Raw genomic sequence first — 18,503 nt, 5'->3', positions numbered from 1 at the left:
CCGAACAAATGACCTATTAGGTGTCTAAATTTGTCAGCATCATTTATTCATGTGAGGATTACAATGTTTCGTCTGAGCCTGAGGGGGATGCTTAATAGTTTAAGTTCTGGTACGAGGGAGTCAATGATGTGGTGCTCCCAATTCACAAAGTTTGATTTAAAGGGTAACATTATACCCCTTCTGGATCTTACAATTCAATATTTGGCTAACTGTACAGCTCAATTCTGGGAGTGCAGACTAAAGAAAGATTACGCTTGGTGATTTTGGTTTGTTTTATATTCAAGACATGTAGAATATACTCATAATAATAAAAAATAGTTATGTATTTCACTATTCCTGTTTTCATTACACATATTGGAAAGTCAAAAGGAAGGTCATTGTTATGATTGATCGGGGTGGCACGGTGGTGCAAGCGCTGCATCACAGCGCCAGGGACCTGGATTCGATCCTGACTACGGGCGCTGTCTGTGTGGAGTTTGCACGTGTTACTCCCTGTGACTCATAGTTTCTCCCTGTGACTGCAAGGGGTTTGTCCGGGGTGCTCCGGTTTCCTCCCACATTCCAATTATATGAGTCAAGAGTCAAAGAGTTTATTGTCATGTGTCCCAGATAGGACAATGAAATTCTTGACAAGCAGAATTTCCATAAATTGGCTTCCATAAATTGCCCCAAGTGTGTAGGATGCAAAAGTGGAATAACATAGACCTTGTATATGAGTGATCGATGGTCGACGTGAACTTGGTGGGCTGAAAGGCTTGTTTACACGCAGCATCTCTAAACTATTTCAGATTACCCCAAATATTTCTGTTTTATTCTCTGTCAATTGCACTTAAGTGCATTGCATATTTAAAAAATATGTACTTAGATTTTAATCCACGTGTTCAACAGCAAGTCCAGGAAGCACTTACACTTCCAGTGACAAGTAGATCCTATGAAGCAAAATGAATGCTTCCCCTGAAGCTTTTATTAACATATAAATAAAACAGGTTCCATTTAACAAGTCAACTGAGTCCCACCATTTACTCTGCTACAAATGCCACGAGTAAGAAAATAACAAAAATTAATTTATTTTGCCACTTTGAAATATATGGCACGGGAAAATTCATTCTTAATGTAGTCAGTTCATTCTTTTATGAGTTTATTTCTCATTCTGTGGCTAAGACCTGCAGCATTAAAGGTGGGTGGGTGAGTTTTATTCTCATTATGATGTCCTTTATATTTCTAAAGGAGGCTGTTTGGTGAACTCTAGCATTATAAATAATTTCCTCCAACTCATCATTACTGATCTGCCATAATGAGTAATGGCTGTGGACCAGTTTCATTAGCCAGTGATTCCACAAACATGCACCCAGACTGAATTCAAGATAACTTTGTGCTCTGTATGAATATGCAATCATTTTAATGATAACGGTATGGCCATGGTATTACATGATATTATGCATTTACATTTGCTTTGTAAATGCGTCCCTGGACATTGCGTTCCTTGTTCTGAATGACAAATGGAGTGAGATTAAGATCCTACTGGAGAGTGCCCGATGAGTGTAGTGGTCAAAGGAGGGGAGTCATCGGTTACATAGTTATGGCCAGGTTCTTTAGTACCGACGACAGTGCTTCACTTCGATCCATCAATCACATGCCTGACGATTTTCATCTTTTCTTTACCAAACCACTAGATGGGGCATTCCACACTAGGAACTAACACAAATGTCTTCTGTTTCAATGCAAGGGCTTTTGATGAAACGTGTAATTGAATTTGATTCACTTGAAATTTCTTGGCAAATCTCTTGATTCTTAATAAATTTTACCATGAGAGGATGGGACCATGAGGTCATCAATCTGGGGATACTTTAGTCCCAGTTCCAAACATAAGGCTCTCTTTTCCTTAAGCACATTAGAGGAGGCGTTACATTCCGTAAAAATGTAATTGGGAGACGCATAGCCTGTTGAAGGACCACCATTGAACAATGTGTCAGTGATGAGTGGGGCAGGTACTGGCAGCTCATCCCTAATTTTCCAATGAAGCCCACAATTCACCATGCATTGATCCTTAACCCACTCAGTTCAAATGTCAACAAGTCACTCCGATCATTCAACAATAAGCGTTTTACCTCTGTATCTTTTACATGTGTTTATTTGTATGCATATCTGCCAATTCAGTGGGAAAAATAAAGAGTGAGAGTTCATAGATTAGTCACAAAGTAATAATGACAATGCTTTTTCGGAATAAAAGTGGATATCTTCTGTGCACTAAATGCATTAAGATAAACATGTTTATGATTTCATTATGCGAAGTACACACAAATAAAATTTTCTCTGCGAGCTTATAAGTGCGACTTTTAAAGAGTACCCTTACTGTATCAATATATATCTACTTCATCCATCAACTACTTTCACGGCCTCCGTGTCTGTGTGACTTAGTATAAAGACTTCTGCTCTGAGGTTTTGCATTCCTTTGCTTTAGGATTTAGTTCGCAAACAACACTGGGTAACCATCAATCAACTTTGTCTAAATTGATTGTTGATTCTTGCATTGAAGTGGCATTGTCTTATCTCCCTGTGCCATCCAGGAGATGAATTTCAACAATTACAAAGTGTTTTGTGGATGTTGAAATAAAAGCAACTATTTACTGATAATCTTAATCTAATGCAGAATCACAATTACGATAGGATGTGTAAATGGAAAGTTCAAGAAACCTCCTGAAACATGGATAGACCGGAAAGATGGAAACGTTGAAAACATCTCGAGAAAGCTACTTAGTATTGTTGAGTTGACAAGGTTTCCTTTTAATGAACCTCAAAAAAAGAATAGTCTGTTTAGTTCTGGTTGCTACACTACAGTTAGAATATGGTAGCTATAGACAGCAAAAGTGATTCACAGAATGTAGAAGATAGGCACAAAATGCTGGAGTAACTCAGCGGGTCAGGCAGCATCTCAGGAGAAAAGGAAGAGGTGACGTTTTGAGTCGTGACCCTTCTTCAGACTCAGAAGGGTCCAGACCCAAAATGTCACCTATTCCTTTACTCCATAGATGGTGCCTGTCCCACTGAGTTACTCCAGCAGTGTAAACCAGCATCTGCAGGTCCTTCCCTCACCAGGATATTGCTTGGACTGGAAGACTTTAGTTATAAGGAGGGGTAGATAGGTTGAGTTTATTCTTACTAAATGTACAAGGTTGTGGAGTGATCATAAAGATTATAAAATTATGCATGAATAGGATAGATAGAGCCTTTTTCCTAGAGCACAGGGAGTTTGGAACTAAAGGAAAGAGGTCTAATTGCGAAGAGATAACACTAAAGGAGGTCTGCGAAAGCACATTTTTCACAGAGGGTGAGAGTCATGGAGTCATAGAGTCACACAGCACTGAAACAGGTCATTTGGCCTAACTTACCCATGCTGACCAAGATACCTCATCTAAACTAGTCCTACCTGCCTGCGTTTGGCCCATATCCATTCCTTATCCAAGTATCTGTCCAAATGTATTTTATATTTTATATGTTATTATAGTATCTGCCTCAACTACCTCCTCTGGCAGCTAAATCCATATTCCCAAGTCCCTCTGTGTGTGTATTAAATCTTTCCCCTCTCACTTAAACTTATGTCCTCTGGTTCTTGATTAACCTACTCTGGATAAGACACTGTGCATTCACCACATGATCATACATTTTCGTATACACCTCTATGTGATCACTACTCATCCTCCTATGCTCCAAGGAATATAGTCCTAACTTGCATAATATCTGCCCAAGCTCAGCCCCTCAAGTCCTGCCAACATCCTTATAAATCTTCTCAGTACTCTTTCCAGCTCAACAACATCCTTCTCATTGCAGGGTGACTAAGACTGAACATGATACTACAAATGTGGGCTCACCAACATCTTGCAAAACTGTAAAATAACATCCAAACCTCTCTACTCAATACACTGACTGATCAAGATCAACATACCAAAGGCCTTCTTAATCACCCTATCTACCTGTTCCACCACTTTCAAGGAAATATGTATAAGCACGTCTAGATTCCTCTGCTCTACAACACTCCCAGGGCCCTGCTGTTTACTGTGTAGATTCTGCCCTGCTTTAACTTCCAAAAATTCAACTCCTTACACTTATTTGCATTAAACTCATTTAACCATTCCTCAGCCTCTTTCCCAGCTGATCGAGATCTTGCTGTAATTTTTAATAATCATCTTTGCTATCTACAGTACCACCCACTCTGGTGTCATCTGCAAGCTTACTGATCATGCCTTGTACATTGTTGATATAAACCACAAAATACAATGGGCCCAATGCCAATCGGTAGTAAAGAATGAAAAGGCAATGCTAGCATTTATTTCAAGAGGGCTTGCATACAAAAACAGGGATGTAATGCTGAGGGTCTATAAGGTGCTGGTCAGACTGCATTTTGAATATTGTGAGTAATTTTGGGCGCCATATCTGAGGAAGGATGTGCTTGCTGGCTCTCGAGAGGATCCAGAGGAGGTTTACAAGAATGATCCCAGGAATGAGTAGGTTAGCATGTGATGAGCGTTTGACGGCACTGGGCCTGTACCCACTGAAGATGAGAAGAATGAGGGGGGACCTCATTCAATCATGCGGAACAATGAAAGGCTATGATAGAGTGGATGTGGAGAGGATGTTTCCACTAGTGGGAGTGTCTAGGACTAGAGTTCATAGCCTCAGAACTAAAGAACGTTCTTTTAGGAAGGAGATGAGGAGGAATTTCTTTAGTGGGTGGTGAATCTGTGGAATTCCTTGCCACAGAAGGCTGTGGAGGCCAAGTTGGTGCATATATTTAAGGTAGAGATAAATAGATTATTGATTAGTATAGGTGTCAGATGTTATGGGGAGAAGGCAGGAGAATGGGGTTAGGAGGGTGAGATGGATCAGCCATGATTGAATGGCGGAGTAGACTTGATGTGCCGAATGGCCTAATTCGGCTCCTATCACTTATGATCTTATTACCTTGTGAATCCCTGAGAAACTCTACTCGTCACAGGCCTACAATCAGAATAACAATCTTTCACCTTCACCCACTGCTTCCTTCCAGCTAATTCTCTATGACATAGTCATAGAGTGATACAGTGTGAAATCAGGCCATTCGGCCCAATTTGCCCGCAGCGGACAACATGTCCCAGCTACATTAGTCCCACCTGCCTACGTTTGGCCCATATCCCTCCAAACCTGTTCTATTCATGTACCTGTCTAATTGTTTCTTAAATGTTGGGACAGACCTTGCCTCAACTACCTCCTCTGGCAGCTTGTTCCACATACCCACCACCCTTTGTATGAAAAAGTTACCCTCAGATTCCTATTAAATCTTTTCCCCTTCTCCTTAAACCTATGTCATCTCGTCCTCAATTCATCTACTCTGGGCCAGAGACTCGGTGCATCTACCCAATCTATTCCTCTCATGATTTTATACACCTCTATAAGATTCCATTGATCCCATGTGATCTAACCTTCTCAAGCAGCCTACCATGCAGATCCTTATCAAAATGCATTGCTGAAGTCCTTGTAGACAACATCTATGGCTTTTCTTTCATTCACATTTTTGGTTTCTTCTTCACACAGCTACAACATCCCAGTCGTACGTACCTATCCACCAGTTTATCCACCTTACCCACAATGCTCTTAAAGATAGCGGAGTCAGGGGATATGGGGAGAAGGCAGGAGCAGGGTACTGATTGGGGATGATCAGTCATGATCACATTGAATGGTGGTGCTGGCTCACGGGGCCGAATGGCCTACTCCTGCACCTATTGTCTATTGTTTATTGTCTATTGTCAACCTCCCACCTGCCTCACTACTGCATTGGATCCCACCCCCTTGCCAATCTAGTTTAAACCCATCTGTGTAGCACTAGCAAATATGCCTGCCAGGATATTGGTTCCCCTCCAGTTGCGGTGCATCCATCCCTCTTGTCCAGGCTGCTTCTGGTCCAAAAATCAGGGGGGGGAAAGCACTACAAACACCCACAAGAAACAGCAGACTGTATCTTTGCCTCCTGTTCCCACTCTGTTCAACCTCTTTGACTCAGCCTCTAGAGCAAAAGCCTCACACTTACCAGCACATGCCCTCCACACTGCCTCTCTCCCAACATGGCCACTCCGCTATACCTTGCTCTCTTTTTAATGACTGCTCAATTTTGATCACGCAAGCAAACCAATGGCTGCCTTTTGAAAACTCCCGCTGCTGCTCCGATGGAAATGGACTCACTCAACCAATCCAATTGTGGCACAACATGTCTCACTATCCATAACAACAGTTATTTGGAATGAGCTTGCAGTGGGAATGGTAGAGGCACATACAATTACAATGTTTAAAAGGCAGTTTGGCAGGAACTTAGATAGGAAAGGGAGTCGAGGGGTAGGAGCCTAATGCTACCTTTATAATGTTCGTGTAGAAAGGCACCACAGTTGGCAAGGAAGAGAAGGGCCCAAAAGGTCTGTTTATGCACAATATATTTCTATAATCATGATTTCTATGACGCTATGATTAGGACATTTCCGTGCTGCTTTCATAATGTTTGAGGAAAGTTATTGGCGGTGAAATCTCTGGCAGTACTTTGATCTAAACCCTGTATAATTTAACCATCTGAACATGGTTTTTAATATGCCAAATCAATGCTTCATTATCGCCCTTGTGGTACATTGTGTCTCACTGACCATAACATCTATAATCCTCCTGTTACCTTCAGAACTGCCAAGGATAAAATACATGGGAACTGCTTGGAGAATTGGCACACTGTTCTCTGAAGGCATTCCTGAAATCAGATACCACGTTAAAATCTTTCCAGTTAGGCCAATTATATTTATTTCCAGTCTGGCCTTGTTTGTACTGGTAACAGAAACATAGCATTCAAGTGTATTGATGTTATTTGATACATCTCAGAATACTATATGGATTTTGTAAATTAGAGAAACTAACTAAACTTTATCAAATAGTAATTTAAATATATCAAATGGTTACATCATCAATACTCATGTATTTTTAAAGAAAACTAGACCGTGGGGCGGGGGAGGGGGTGGGGGGGACGAGGGGGGGTTGGGAGGGGGACAGGAGTGGCGGGGTGAGGAGGAGGGGGGAAGGGAGAGGGAGGATGTGGAAGGGGGAGTAGGGTGTGTGGGCTGGAGAGGATGTGTGGGGGGGAGGGGTGTGTGTGCGGGTGGGGTGCGTGAGGGGGGGAGGGGTATGTGTGAGGGGGGAGGGGTATGTGTGAGGGGGGCAGGGTGTGTGTGTGGGAGGGAAGGGGGTGTGTGTGGATGGGGAGGGGTATGTGTGGACAGGGGGGTGGTGGGGGGAGTGGGGTTTGTGTGGGCGGGGGTATGGGGGAGGGGAGGGCGGGGTTGTGTGGGAGGGGGAGGGGTGTGTGTGGGAGGGGGAGGGGAGTGTGTGTGCAGGGGGTGGGTTGTGGGGTGGAGGGAGGAGTGTGGGTGGGGGTGGAGGGGGGTTTGTGAGTGGGGTGAGGGTTGTGTGTGGGCGGGGGATGTTGTGGGGGTTGGGGGATGTGTGGTGTTGGGGGAGAGAGCTCGGAGGAAAGACGGGGAGAGGGGGTATCACGGAAGAGGGGGGCAGGAGCCAGCGAATGGGACCAGAGGGGAAGGGGCTGGAGCTGGGAGGCAGTACGATGGCGCTTGAGTCGGGAGTCATAGCAGGCGGCACCAGCAGCAGAGGCCATGGGCACAGACCCGAGCGAGGTCACGGACGGGTGTGACCCCGAGGACCTGAGCGAGGCCACAGGCTGGCGCTGACACAAGCGAGGCCACAGGACCAACCGAGCAAGGTCGCATTTTCAGTGCGAATGGGCCAGGCGGGCCAGGGGAGGGGGTTTCGGAACATTCCAGCGTGGCACCCGCCCCCCCCCCCCCCCCCCCCGCTGCGAAGAAATAATAGTTTACCAAGTTAAATCCGTTTGGGTGGTGGAGAAGGCGGCGACCTCCTCACGTTGTGGGGAGATTGTGACGTCACTCGAAGCAGCTTGAAGAATCTATGAGTGTTTTGAAATGCCGTTTTGGCTTTTTAAAAAACTTTAATGATGAATAATTATTGAAATATAGCATGAAATGTGAAGGGAACCTGTTTATTGCGTTGACCCGGTGAATAATCCGTAAAAATTATTCACATTATGTTAATAATCTGTAAAAATTTCAAATCTAGCACGTAGCGTTTTGACGCAGGTGAAAAAACACATACACAAACATGCACACATGCACACATGTATACATACATACAAGATGAGACTTTTAATAGTATATAGATAGATAACAAATTTTCAGGTGTAGTCAAAATAATAAACGCCCAGAATAATAAAAAAGGATTCACTTAGTGAACATCGATTGCAATTTAGCAAAAGTACGTTCCCTGAATATGAAAGAAGGAAAAGAACAACATTAGGATATTCCAAGGCATGGAGGAATAATTGAAGCCACTTTCCACACAGCAAGATATCACAAACAATAATAAAAAGCATAAATAATGATTGTGGGTGATATTAATTATAAGATCAATATTTTCCAAGGTAAACTTTCCAACTTCTGTTTTGGCATGCATAGGAGGCAGCAGACTGGAACTTGAGAAATCAAGGGGATAAAAATGCACCACCAATGATACGTGCAAACAGCAATATATTGTGGCTTAAGATCATGCTCCTCTAGTTTTTAAATTTGGTTACATGGAGTTCAAAAGTGGACCCACCAAATGCACATCTATGTTGTGTGTTTAGTGCATGAATCCGAGGGCGAATTTTTATCCGAAGATACCCGACAATCAGGGTACAGAAGAAAATAATGAACCAGGCTGATGTTAAAGAGCTTTTGGCCTGTTTGCTCATTTTTGGTTGCATTTAATTTAAACTTGGAAATTACATTTTATTATTTTTAAATTCAGAGATACCACGTGAAAACAGGCCATTCAGACACACCGAGTTCATCTGACCAGCGATCATCCCATACACCAACACTATCCTACACACTAGGGACAATTTCACAATTTGTACCGAAGCCAATTGACCAACAAACCTTTTAGTTTCTGGAGTGTGGGAGGAAACTGGAGCACCTGTAGAAAGCCCATGCGGTCACACAGAGAATGTACAAACTCAATACAGACAGCACCCTTAGTCAAGATCGAACCCGGGTCTCTGCCGCTATAAGGCAGCAAATTTACCACTGCCCCACTGTGCTTGTCTCAATCGGGTCAGAGAAATGAAAGGCCGAGGTCCTGACATTTCAAGGAACAGCAAAAGTTGATCCAGTTAGAGTTTTCAATTTTTAGTTAAGTAAAATTATGAGAGGCATAGATATTTTTCCTGGGGTGGAAATGTCAAAGACTAGAAGGAACAGCTTTCAGGTGAGAGGAGTAAATTTTAATGGAGACTAGACCAAGGGAAACTCAGGAAATAATAGAAATAATGAATCAAATTTACAGATTAGGTGATTTTTGAAATCATGAGGTAAATCTCCACCGGAATATGTAAACATTTCACCGGGTTTTTGAAGAGATGCGAATCAAAGAGAAAGCTCAAGGAAACAAACATCCCCACAAGTAAACATCCAACATCAGAGTTTTATATTATAGACCAAGTGCAGACCCGTTGGGTCTGTTCCCCCAACGTGTGGTTGCGGGGGAGGGGGGGGTGCAGCGCGGCATGTGGCGTCACACACACTAACTACCCCCCCGCACACACACTAACTACCCCCCTTAATATTATATTAATATTATTAACTTGCTCCTTTAACCCCATAACCACCCTATCCACTGACTCATAGCCCCTAACTCGCAGGCGCGTCTAGAGAGGAAGCGGGGGGGGGGGGGGGGGGGTAGGGGGGGGGGGGGTAGAGAGTGAAGGCAGAGAGAGAATGGGGTGAGCCAGAAGGGCAAGAGACAGAGGGAGAGGGGGGGTGGAGGGGAGAAAGAGAGGGAGGGTGGGTGAGGGTGGTAGGGTGGGGGAGGAGGGGTGAGAGAGATGGGAGGAGAGAAGGGAGGAGAGAGAGGGGGAGAGAGGGGGGCTGAAAGGGGGGAAGGGAAGAGGGGAGAGGGGGAGAGGTGGGGGGGAAGGGAAGGGGAGGGGGAGGGAGGGAGGGGAGGGGATGGTGTGGAGGGAAGGGGTAGGGGAGGGGTGGAGGGGAGGGTGGAAGGGGGTTTAGGGGAGGGCAGGGGGGTGGGGGAGAGGAAGGGGGAGAGAGAGAGACAGAGGGAGAGAGAGAGAGAGAGAGAGAGAGAGAGAGACAGAGAGAGACAGAGGGGAGAGAGAGAGATAGGGAGAGGGAGAGATGGGGGGAGAGAGAGAGGGGTAGAGACAGAGAGAGCGAAATGCAACCGTGCATCACGCGTTCAGAATGTTCTGGAAATGAAGCGTGCGCGTCTCATGCACGAAAGCTGTCGGCAGCTCTTTGGAATTCAGGGAAGAAGCCTGCCACGCCACACACACAGCGGGTCTGATCTAAGTTGTCAATGAAGACTGCAAATTTTTTTTTTTTTAAACTGTCTTTGAAATTAAAAGTTAACGTTAAGAATTAGTGATGTCTGCATTTATGGAATTATTACAAGCATAAGGTGCAATAGTAATTTAAAAAATAAATGGTAACAGGATCTGGTAACGGGGGGTAAAAAAAACACGGTTGGTATATCCTTGCGGAGTTTTGTGTTATAATAGAGCGATTGTTTCTCCTTTTTTTTCTTTCCTTTCTAGGATCTATTTCCTTTCTTTACTTCCTTCTCTAACTTCTTCTCTAAGGGGCTTTCTTTTCCCAACACTTTCCTGCACCTTCACGACTTGCTCATTTTCCTTACTTCTTTATTTATACCTTTTTTAAAGCTCGAAAAATGAAGTGGTACAACAAATGTAATAAGATATATGTGATGTGTATTACTGTAATTTACTGTACTTCTAATAAAAAAATAAATAAATAAATAAATTAAAAAAAAGAATTAGTGATGTTAAGTGAGAAATAATTAAATTAAATTCAATGAAAAACAATGGAATCAACAACCTGGCAGGCTGGGGGGCAGGGCCGGGCGGGGCCAGGAGGCAGTTGGCTCAGGTGCAAAGGCATTGTGAGGTCAGCAGCTTGGCAACCTTAATATTTAAAAAAATGTCAGTTTGGTTATAAATGTTACTAAATATCTCGGGAAATAATTGACCGAATGTATAGAGGTTTCGATTTTTGAAATCATAAGGAAAATTTCTACCAGAAGATGTAAAAATGTAACTGTTATTGTAACGTCAGCAGCTGGGCAGCGGTGGCGTGAGATGGCACTGTGATTCATGCAGCAATTTGATTTTAGTGGCACCACGTGAAGGTTCCAATCTCCCACCCCATACTCTGAGATACATAATAATACATAAACTCTCCAAACTTTCTCAGTCATGCTGTGGACAAAAGTGGTGCAAAGTAAATTGTCAGCAAAGACAATGAGCTAAACATTGATATTCAGCTGTGTTTAGGTATGTTCCAAAACTTACCTTCAGCGGTGCTGCAGTTCTGTCACTGCCCGTGTGCGCGACTTTGGCACCTTTGAGAAGGGGGCGGGTTTAAAATGCCATTTTTTTCCAGCCTGTTCAAATCGATTTTTGTCAGGCTGTTTAGCTGCTGAAGAATAATCGCTCCAACATTGGTTTTATTAAGTTTTTTTTAAACTGCACTGGATATTTTAATAGCAGGAGTAATTTAAAAATCAACTTCTAAAGCCGTTAAAACCGACAACGGGGACGGAATTCACGTACGGGACAGGTAAAGGAAAAACGTTTATTTTACATATAAACATGCTTCTTAGGATGCCTTTGATCAAAATTTTACGTTGCGAAAAGATGATTTAGGACCCAAACGAACTGGCAGTATTTTTCCTGCCAATATGGGGTTTAAATTCACTGCAACCGCAACGTTCCAAACGATCGCGTTCCACAAAATCCCACTCGCATGATGAATCAAATGGCTATTAATTTACGGGAATTAAACACTAAATTCCTTCGATTTGGCCTATAAATTAATGACAATGAGATTTAAAAATCATGTTATATAGTGAATTATTGTGTGAACGTTGTTTGGACACTTAGGCTATTTAAAAATGGTAACCTTTTCTTAAGAAATTGATAGATGTTTAGATCTAGTAATTGAATTTTGTAATTAGCTACAATTAGGTAACTAACTAATTACATGCTTTAACTTCAAGTCATCCAAGTAAGATTGTTTCATATTTGTTTCAGAATGCTTCAAACTATAATAACTGACAATTTCATTCAGTTCTCTTAATTTTTAAGAAAGTTATGGGCTTTTGACTGTCCTTGATCACAGCTTTTGAGAAGTCAATGGAAAAGCAATAGGGAACAAGATGCTAATTTCCAAGTATGAAAATGGCCATAACTTGTTTAATAATGAAGATATGAAAGTGAATTAGGTTTCAAATTAAACTTCGTTTTATGCTTTATCTGATGGGATAAATTGCAGACTTGATTTTTAAAATCTCAACATTTTGTAACATTGCTACTGTGTTCACTTCAATTCATATCTCTTACACAATTTACAAAAAGGTTTTCTTCTTTGCTATGAGTAATAGATGGAAGTCAAAGATCAAACTTTTATCAGCCAACTTTTGTCAGAAAAATGTAGAAATGGTTGTTGTGCACCAGGTGATGTCAATAGATGAGTAGATGATTCTGAGTCTAAATGAATGTCACATATGCCAAGATGAACTGAGCCTGGGGATACCCAAGCCAATTTGCCAATGGTTACTAGCAAAGTGATTGTTGTTTTTATCTAACATGTACAACATGGCTTTCGTGTACATTAGGTGCAGAAAATATGTCCCATTTCCAGAATTACATATTTCAGAAAAGGATAAAATCACAGCTGGTAGAGCTGCTGCTTCACAGCGCCAGGGACTCGGGTTCAATCTTGACCTCGGGTGCTGTCTGTGTAGAGTTTGCACATTCTCTCTGTGACTACATGGGTTTCCTCCGGGCATTTGAGTTTTCCACATCCCAAAGACGTGTAGATTTGTAGGTTAATTGGACTCTGTATATTCTGTAAACAGCCCCCAGTGTTTGTCCCATGTGCATAGAGAGTGAATGAGCATGTGGGGTAATGGGTGATCAATGATCGGCTTGGACATGGTGGACCAATGGGCCAGTTTCCAAGCTGTGTTTCAAAACATAAACATTATCAGTTGCCAATGTCCATATTTGCAGGAAAATAAGAAATGATTGCAGGGAAAAATAACAAGTGCATTTATGGCAATAGAATAAATAACTAGCAACATGGACCAAAGTATTTCTTCTTGTTTTGCAGAATGTTTCTGTCAACCATGCATCCTATAAGCATTTCACCATCGACAGATATCTACACCCTGCGTGAGTAGGACGTCTTATCAAATCATATTAAATAGTTTCCCAGTTTGCAAATGACACAAAAGTGGGTGGTATTGTAGATAGTGAAGATAGTTACAAAACAAATGCAGCTATTTCTATGTTCTATGTTACCGATTCACACTGACTGTTTCCCAAAGAGAAGGATGCAATTGCAAAGAGAGATATAGAGGCCCAGGCTTTGATGGTTGTTGAAAAGTTTGATGATGATGATTGTGTTGAACGTCAACCTGTAGTTGATGAACTGAAACCTGACTTAAGGGCCTGTTCCACGAGCATGCGACTGCATGCGGCAAGCGCACCCAAACCGGAAGCGGAGGTTGAGTGATCCCCGTACAGGGTCTGTCCCATGAGCTTGCGATTGCATGCGGTGAGCGCGACCAAGCCGGAAGCGGGGGCCGCGCGGAGGTCGAGTGATCCCGTACGAGTTGATGTGAAGTTCGAGCGAAGGCCGCGGGAAGTTCGCGCGTGACGTACGGCATCAAGACGCTGCGCACGGCGTCAAGACGCTGTTTACGGCATTGAGACGCTGTGCACGCCCATCGAGGCGGTGCGTACGGACTCAATGCGGCTGCGGGTTGGCAGGCCGTTGCCGCGCAGAATTTCTGGACAGTGTCAGTTTTTCGGAGCCCCGCGTGATGTCGGGACCAGCTCCGCCCAACTCCATACGGCTCCGGCGATCGAAGTGGGACCGGCCCCACGAGGTCGTATGGCTCAAGCGACCACGTTAGGTCGCACTTGCCGCATGGAGTCGCATGCTTGTGGGACAGGCTCTTTATATGTTCCTTTTATGCAGATGGCCTAGAGCAGGGAGGAGAGACAATGAGGCAGCAGCTGATGTTGACCTCAAGTGACAAAAGGCATATTGAAAAAGATCCAGGTCATTTCTGAGGCAGGTGTTGATTTGTGCCACAACAAACCTCTCAAAAAATCTGGTGGATATTTAATTGTTTCTTCATTATCATTGGGTAAGAATCCAGGAATTCCCTATCCAACAGTATCATTTCCCGAACAGTGAGTGGCTGATGATTGTGCATACACTCATAAGCCTTGGAGCAATAAGGAAACAACAGTAGACACTGGGTTTGCCAGTAAAGTTCATATATAATGAATGTATAAATGAAAACAAAAATGTATTGAAATAGACACAAAATGCTGGAGTAACTCAGTGGGAAAGGCAGCATCTCTGCCTGTCCCGCTGAGTTACTCCAGCATTTTGTGTCTATCTTTGGTGTAAACCAGCATCTGCAGTTGCTTTCTACACATGTTTTGAAATAGCTCAATTTTAAAAATGCAAAGGGTTATACTATTTAAATCTGAGATGTTTTCCTCTTTCAGAAAATAAGCCCACATGGATATTGAGATCTAACCACAACTTTGATTTGTATTATTGGCCATAACTGGTTAGTGCTTGCATCATGAACACTGACATAGAGTCTTGGAAGTTGCCTAATCGAGTTAATCCCATTTGCTTGTGTTTGGCCATGTCTCTCTAAACCATTTCTATCCATGTGCTTGTCCAAATGTCACTTAAAGATTGTAATTATATTCACCTCTACCACTAATTCTTTCCACATACACACCAGCCTCTAAATGAAAATGCTGCCCTCAATGTCCCCTTTTACATCTTTCCCCTCGTGCTTTAAATCTATGTCCTAGAGCTTTAGACTCCCCTACCCTAGGGAATTAGACTCTAACCATTTACCTTATCTAAGGCGGAATCCTGGAACAAATTGGTCCTGAGGCAATGATATGGACACCCGTAGATTGTGGCAAGGTGTGCATGCTATAACGGGCTACAAAGCGAAGTCAACCAGCATCGATAGCAACCATGGATTGCTCCACGATGAGCTCAATGCATCTATGCCTACTTTGAACAGATGATTGGTGTGGGAATGTCACCGACTCTGTCAGTCTCGGGTGTGCCTTTGCTAGCGGTTGGTGTGACAAACATAAGATCGGCCTTCCTGAGAGTGATTCTATGGAAAGCCACTGGCCCAGATGGAGTCCCGAGCCATGTCCTCAGGACCTCTGCATCAGCTGGCAGAGGTATTCATAGACATCTTTAACCTCTCACTACTCCATTCTGAAGTCCCTACCTGGTTCAAGAAGACCACTATCATCTTGGTTCAAAAGAAAAGTAAGGTTGCGTGTCTTAATAAAGTGCTTTGAGAGACCAGTGATGATGTACATTAACTCCAACCACCCAGACAGCCTTGAATCACTGCTGTTTGCTACCATTGCAAAAGGACAACTGTAGACACCAGCTCCATGATCCTAAACTCATCTCTGGAACAGCTGGACAACGAGGACACCTACATTAGGGTTATATTCTCCATGTTGTATCTTTCCCTTTGCTCTATCCACTGTACTTCACTTTGGCGTGTTTGTATTTGTAGTATACTAGACCAAGTGCAGACCCGTTGGGTCTGTTTCCCCAACGCCGTTTGGGGGGGGGGGGGGCTGCGGCATCACACTCACATTAACCACCCCCCAAACACACAGGTGGGGGGAGGGGGGGGTGAGAAGAGGGGAGGGAGGGGAGAGGAGGAGGAGGAAACGGGACAGATATGGAAGGGAAAGGAGAGCGGGGTAGGGGTAGGGGGTGAGATAGGGGGATGGGGAGAGAGGAGGAGGGGATGGGGAGGGAGGGGAGGAGGGAGGGAGGGGGAGAGGGGTGAGTGGGAGAGAGTGGAAAGAGTGGGGAGGGAGAGTGGAGGGGGAAGGGGGGGAGAGAAGTGGAAGAGTGGGGAGGAAGGAGGTGAGGGGTAGGGGGAGTGATGGAAGAGGGACAGAGGGGTAGGGGGAAGGGGGGTGGGGGAGAGAGGGATGGGTGGGAGAGGGAGAGGGGTGAGAAGAGGGAAACATAGAAACATAGAAATTAAGTGCAGGAGTAGGCCATTCGGCCCTTTGAGCCTGCACCACCATTCAATATGATCATGGCTGATCATCCAACTCAGTATCCTGTACCTGCTTTCTCTCCATACCCCCTGATCCCTTTAGCCACAAGGGCCACATCTAACACCCTCTTAAATATAACCAATGAACTGGCCTCAACTACCTACTGTGGCAGAGAATTCCAGTGATTCACCACTCTCTGTGTGAAAAATGTTTTTCTCATCTCGGTCCTAAAGGATTTCCCCCTTATCCTTAAACAGCGACCCCTTGTTCTGGACTTCCCCAACATCTGGAACAATCTTCCTGCATCTAGCCTGTCCAACCCCTTAAGAATTTGTAAGTTTCTATAAGATCCCCCCTCAATCTTCTAAAATCTAGCGAGTACAAGCCGAGTCTATCCAGTCTTTATTCATATGAAAGTCCTGACATCCCAGGAATCAGTCTGGTGAACCTTCTCTATACTCCCTCTACGGCAAGAATGTCTTTGAGCATTGGGCAATGTGACATCACACGATGGAACGTTCACCAGGTGCTGGTGCTCCTGCAAAGGCATATGTAAATGAATCCATTCCGATTGGACATATGTGAACATTGGGCATTGTGACATCACACAATGGAACGTTCACTAGGGGCTGGGGCTCCTGCAAAGGCATATGTAAATGAATCCATTCCGATTGGACATATGTGAACATTGGGCATTATGACATCACACGATGGAACGTTCACCAGGGGCTGGGGCTGGGGCTGCTTCTATGGGTGAGAAGCCAGTTTTTTTTTTGAAATATTGGGAGGGGGGGGGGAGAAGGATTTGATTAAAAATGTGTACATAAACACGACGAAATGTAATCAGGAGTGGATACTTTGAAAGAAAAGTGAAATCTCTACCGAAATGGAAAAGATCTCGGCGATTCTGCGTCTGGTTTCGGAGTAGCAAGGAATCAAAGGAAGTAAGGCAGCCGGCAATCGGCCGGACGGACGCCGGACGCCGGACGCCGGCAGCCACACAGTTTTAAAGATAGATAGATAGATAGATAGATAGATAGATAGATAGATAGATAGATAGATAGATAGATAGATAGATAGATAGATAGATAGATAGAGAGAGAGATAGATAGATAGATAGATAGATAGATAGATAGATAGATAGATAGATAGATAGATAGATAGATAGATAGATAGATAGATAGATAGATAGATAGATAGATAGATAGATAGATAGATAGATAGATAGATAGATAGAGTATATATAGTATTATCTGAATTGATCGGATGGCTTGCCAAATAAAGCTTTTCATTGTGTCTTGGCACACATGATAAGAATAAACCTAAATGTAAACTTAAGCTATGCCAACAACATTCTCACCTAAAGTGTTAAAATAAATAATGAATAATAGGGGACACAGCACTGATCCCTGCAGCATAAAGGTACTGCCCTCTATCTTCTACCTTTAATGACTGGATTACCCAGATCATATGTAATCTAACCTTCTAGACCTGCCTACATATAGTCAAAGTCCATTGTCATCGTTCCACAATGGTGTGTTTCAATCAGGATTTTTACTGCATAAACAAAACATTTGCTTGCTTTATAGCTTTGCCAAAGAGTCATAATCATTTTCGTAATCTCTGTGTTTTTTTTTGTGACAGCCGATATGGTGTACAGACACTTGTAAAAATATTAAAACCTTTACAAAAAGATTACTAAAGATTTAAAAAAATAAATGTATTAATTGAATTAGGTGGTCAAGCCCTTAAATAGCTTAAGCAGCTAATAGGAAAACAATCTTTTTTCTCTGGAATGTTGGTAGTCGAGGGGCGACTTGATTGAAATGTATAAGATTAGAGAGGCATAGATAGGATAGACAGTCAGAACCTTTTTCCCAGGATGGAATTGTCCAACATTCAAAGGCATAGCTATTAGTTGAGAGGGTCTGTTAGTTCAATAATTTCTTTACAGGTACAGTGGAATTCAGATTTTGCATACAGATCAGCAAGACTATCACTATTCCCCAATTATTACAGAATGTACAGAACAGCCTGCTGATTCTATATACAAGAGTCACCATTTTGGCACCATTTTACAATCCCAACTACTGTTGGCCACAAAGGCCCATTGCAGTTGTCGCCTCCATACAGATCGTCCTGTGAACCGTTATCCCTTTCCTTGCATGGCATTCTTCAGCCCTCGATCCTCGGGGGGGAGGGGGGGGGGGGCACCAACCTCAACTGACGAAAAAGGCACAGAAGC

This window comes from Amblyraja radiata, chromosome 5 (assembly GCF_010909765.2).
Source record: "Amblyraja radiata isolate CabotCenter1 chromosome 5, sAmbRad1.1.pri, whole genome shotgun sequence".
Taxonomy (NCBI): Eukaryota; Metazoa; Chordata; class Chondrichthyes; order Rajiformes; family Rajidae; genus Amblyraja; species Amblyraja radiata.
This window is presented reverse-complemented; position numbering follows the sequence as displayed.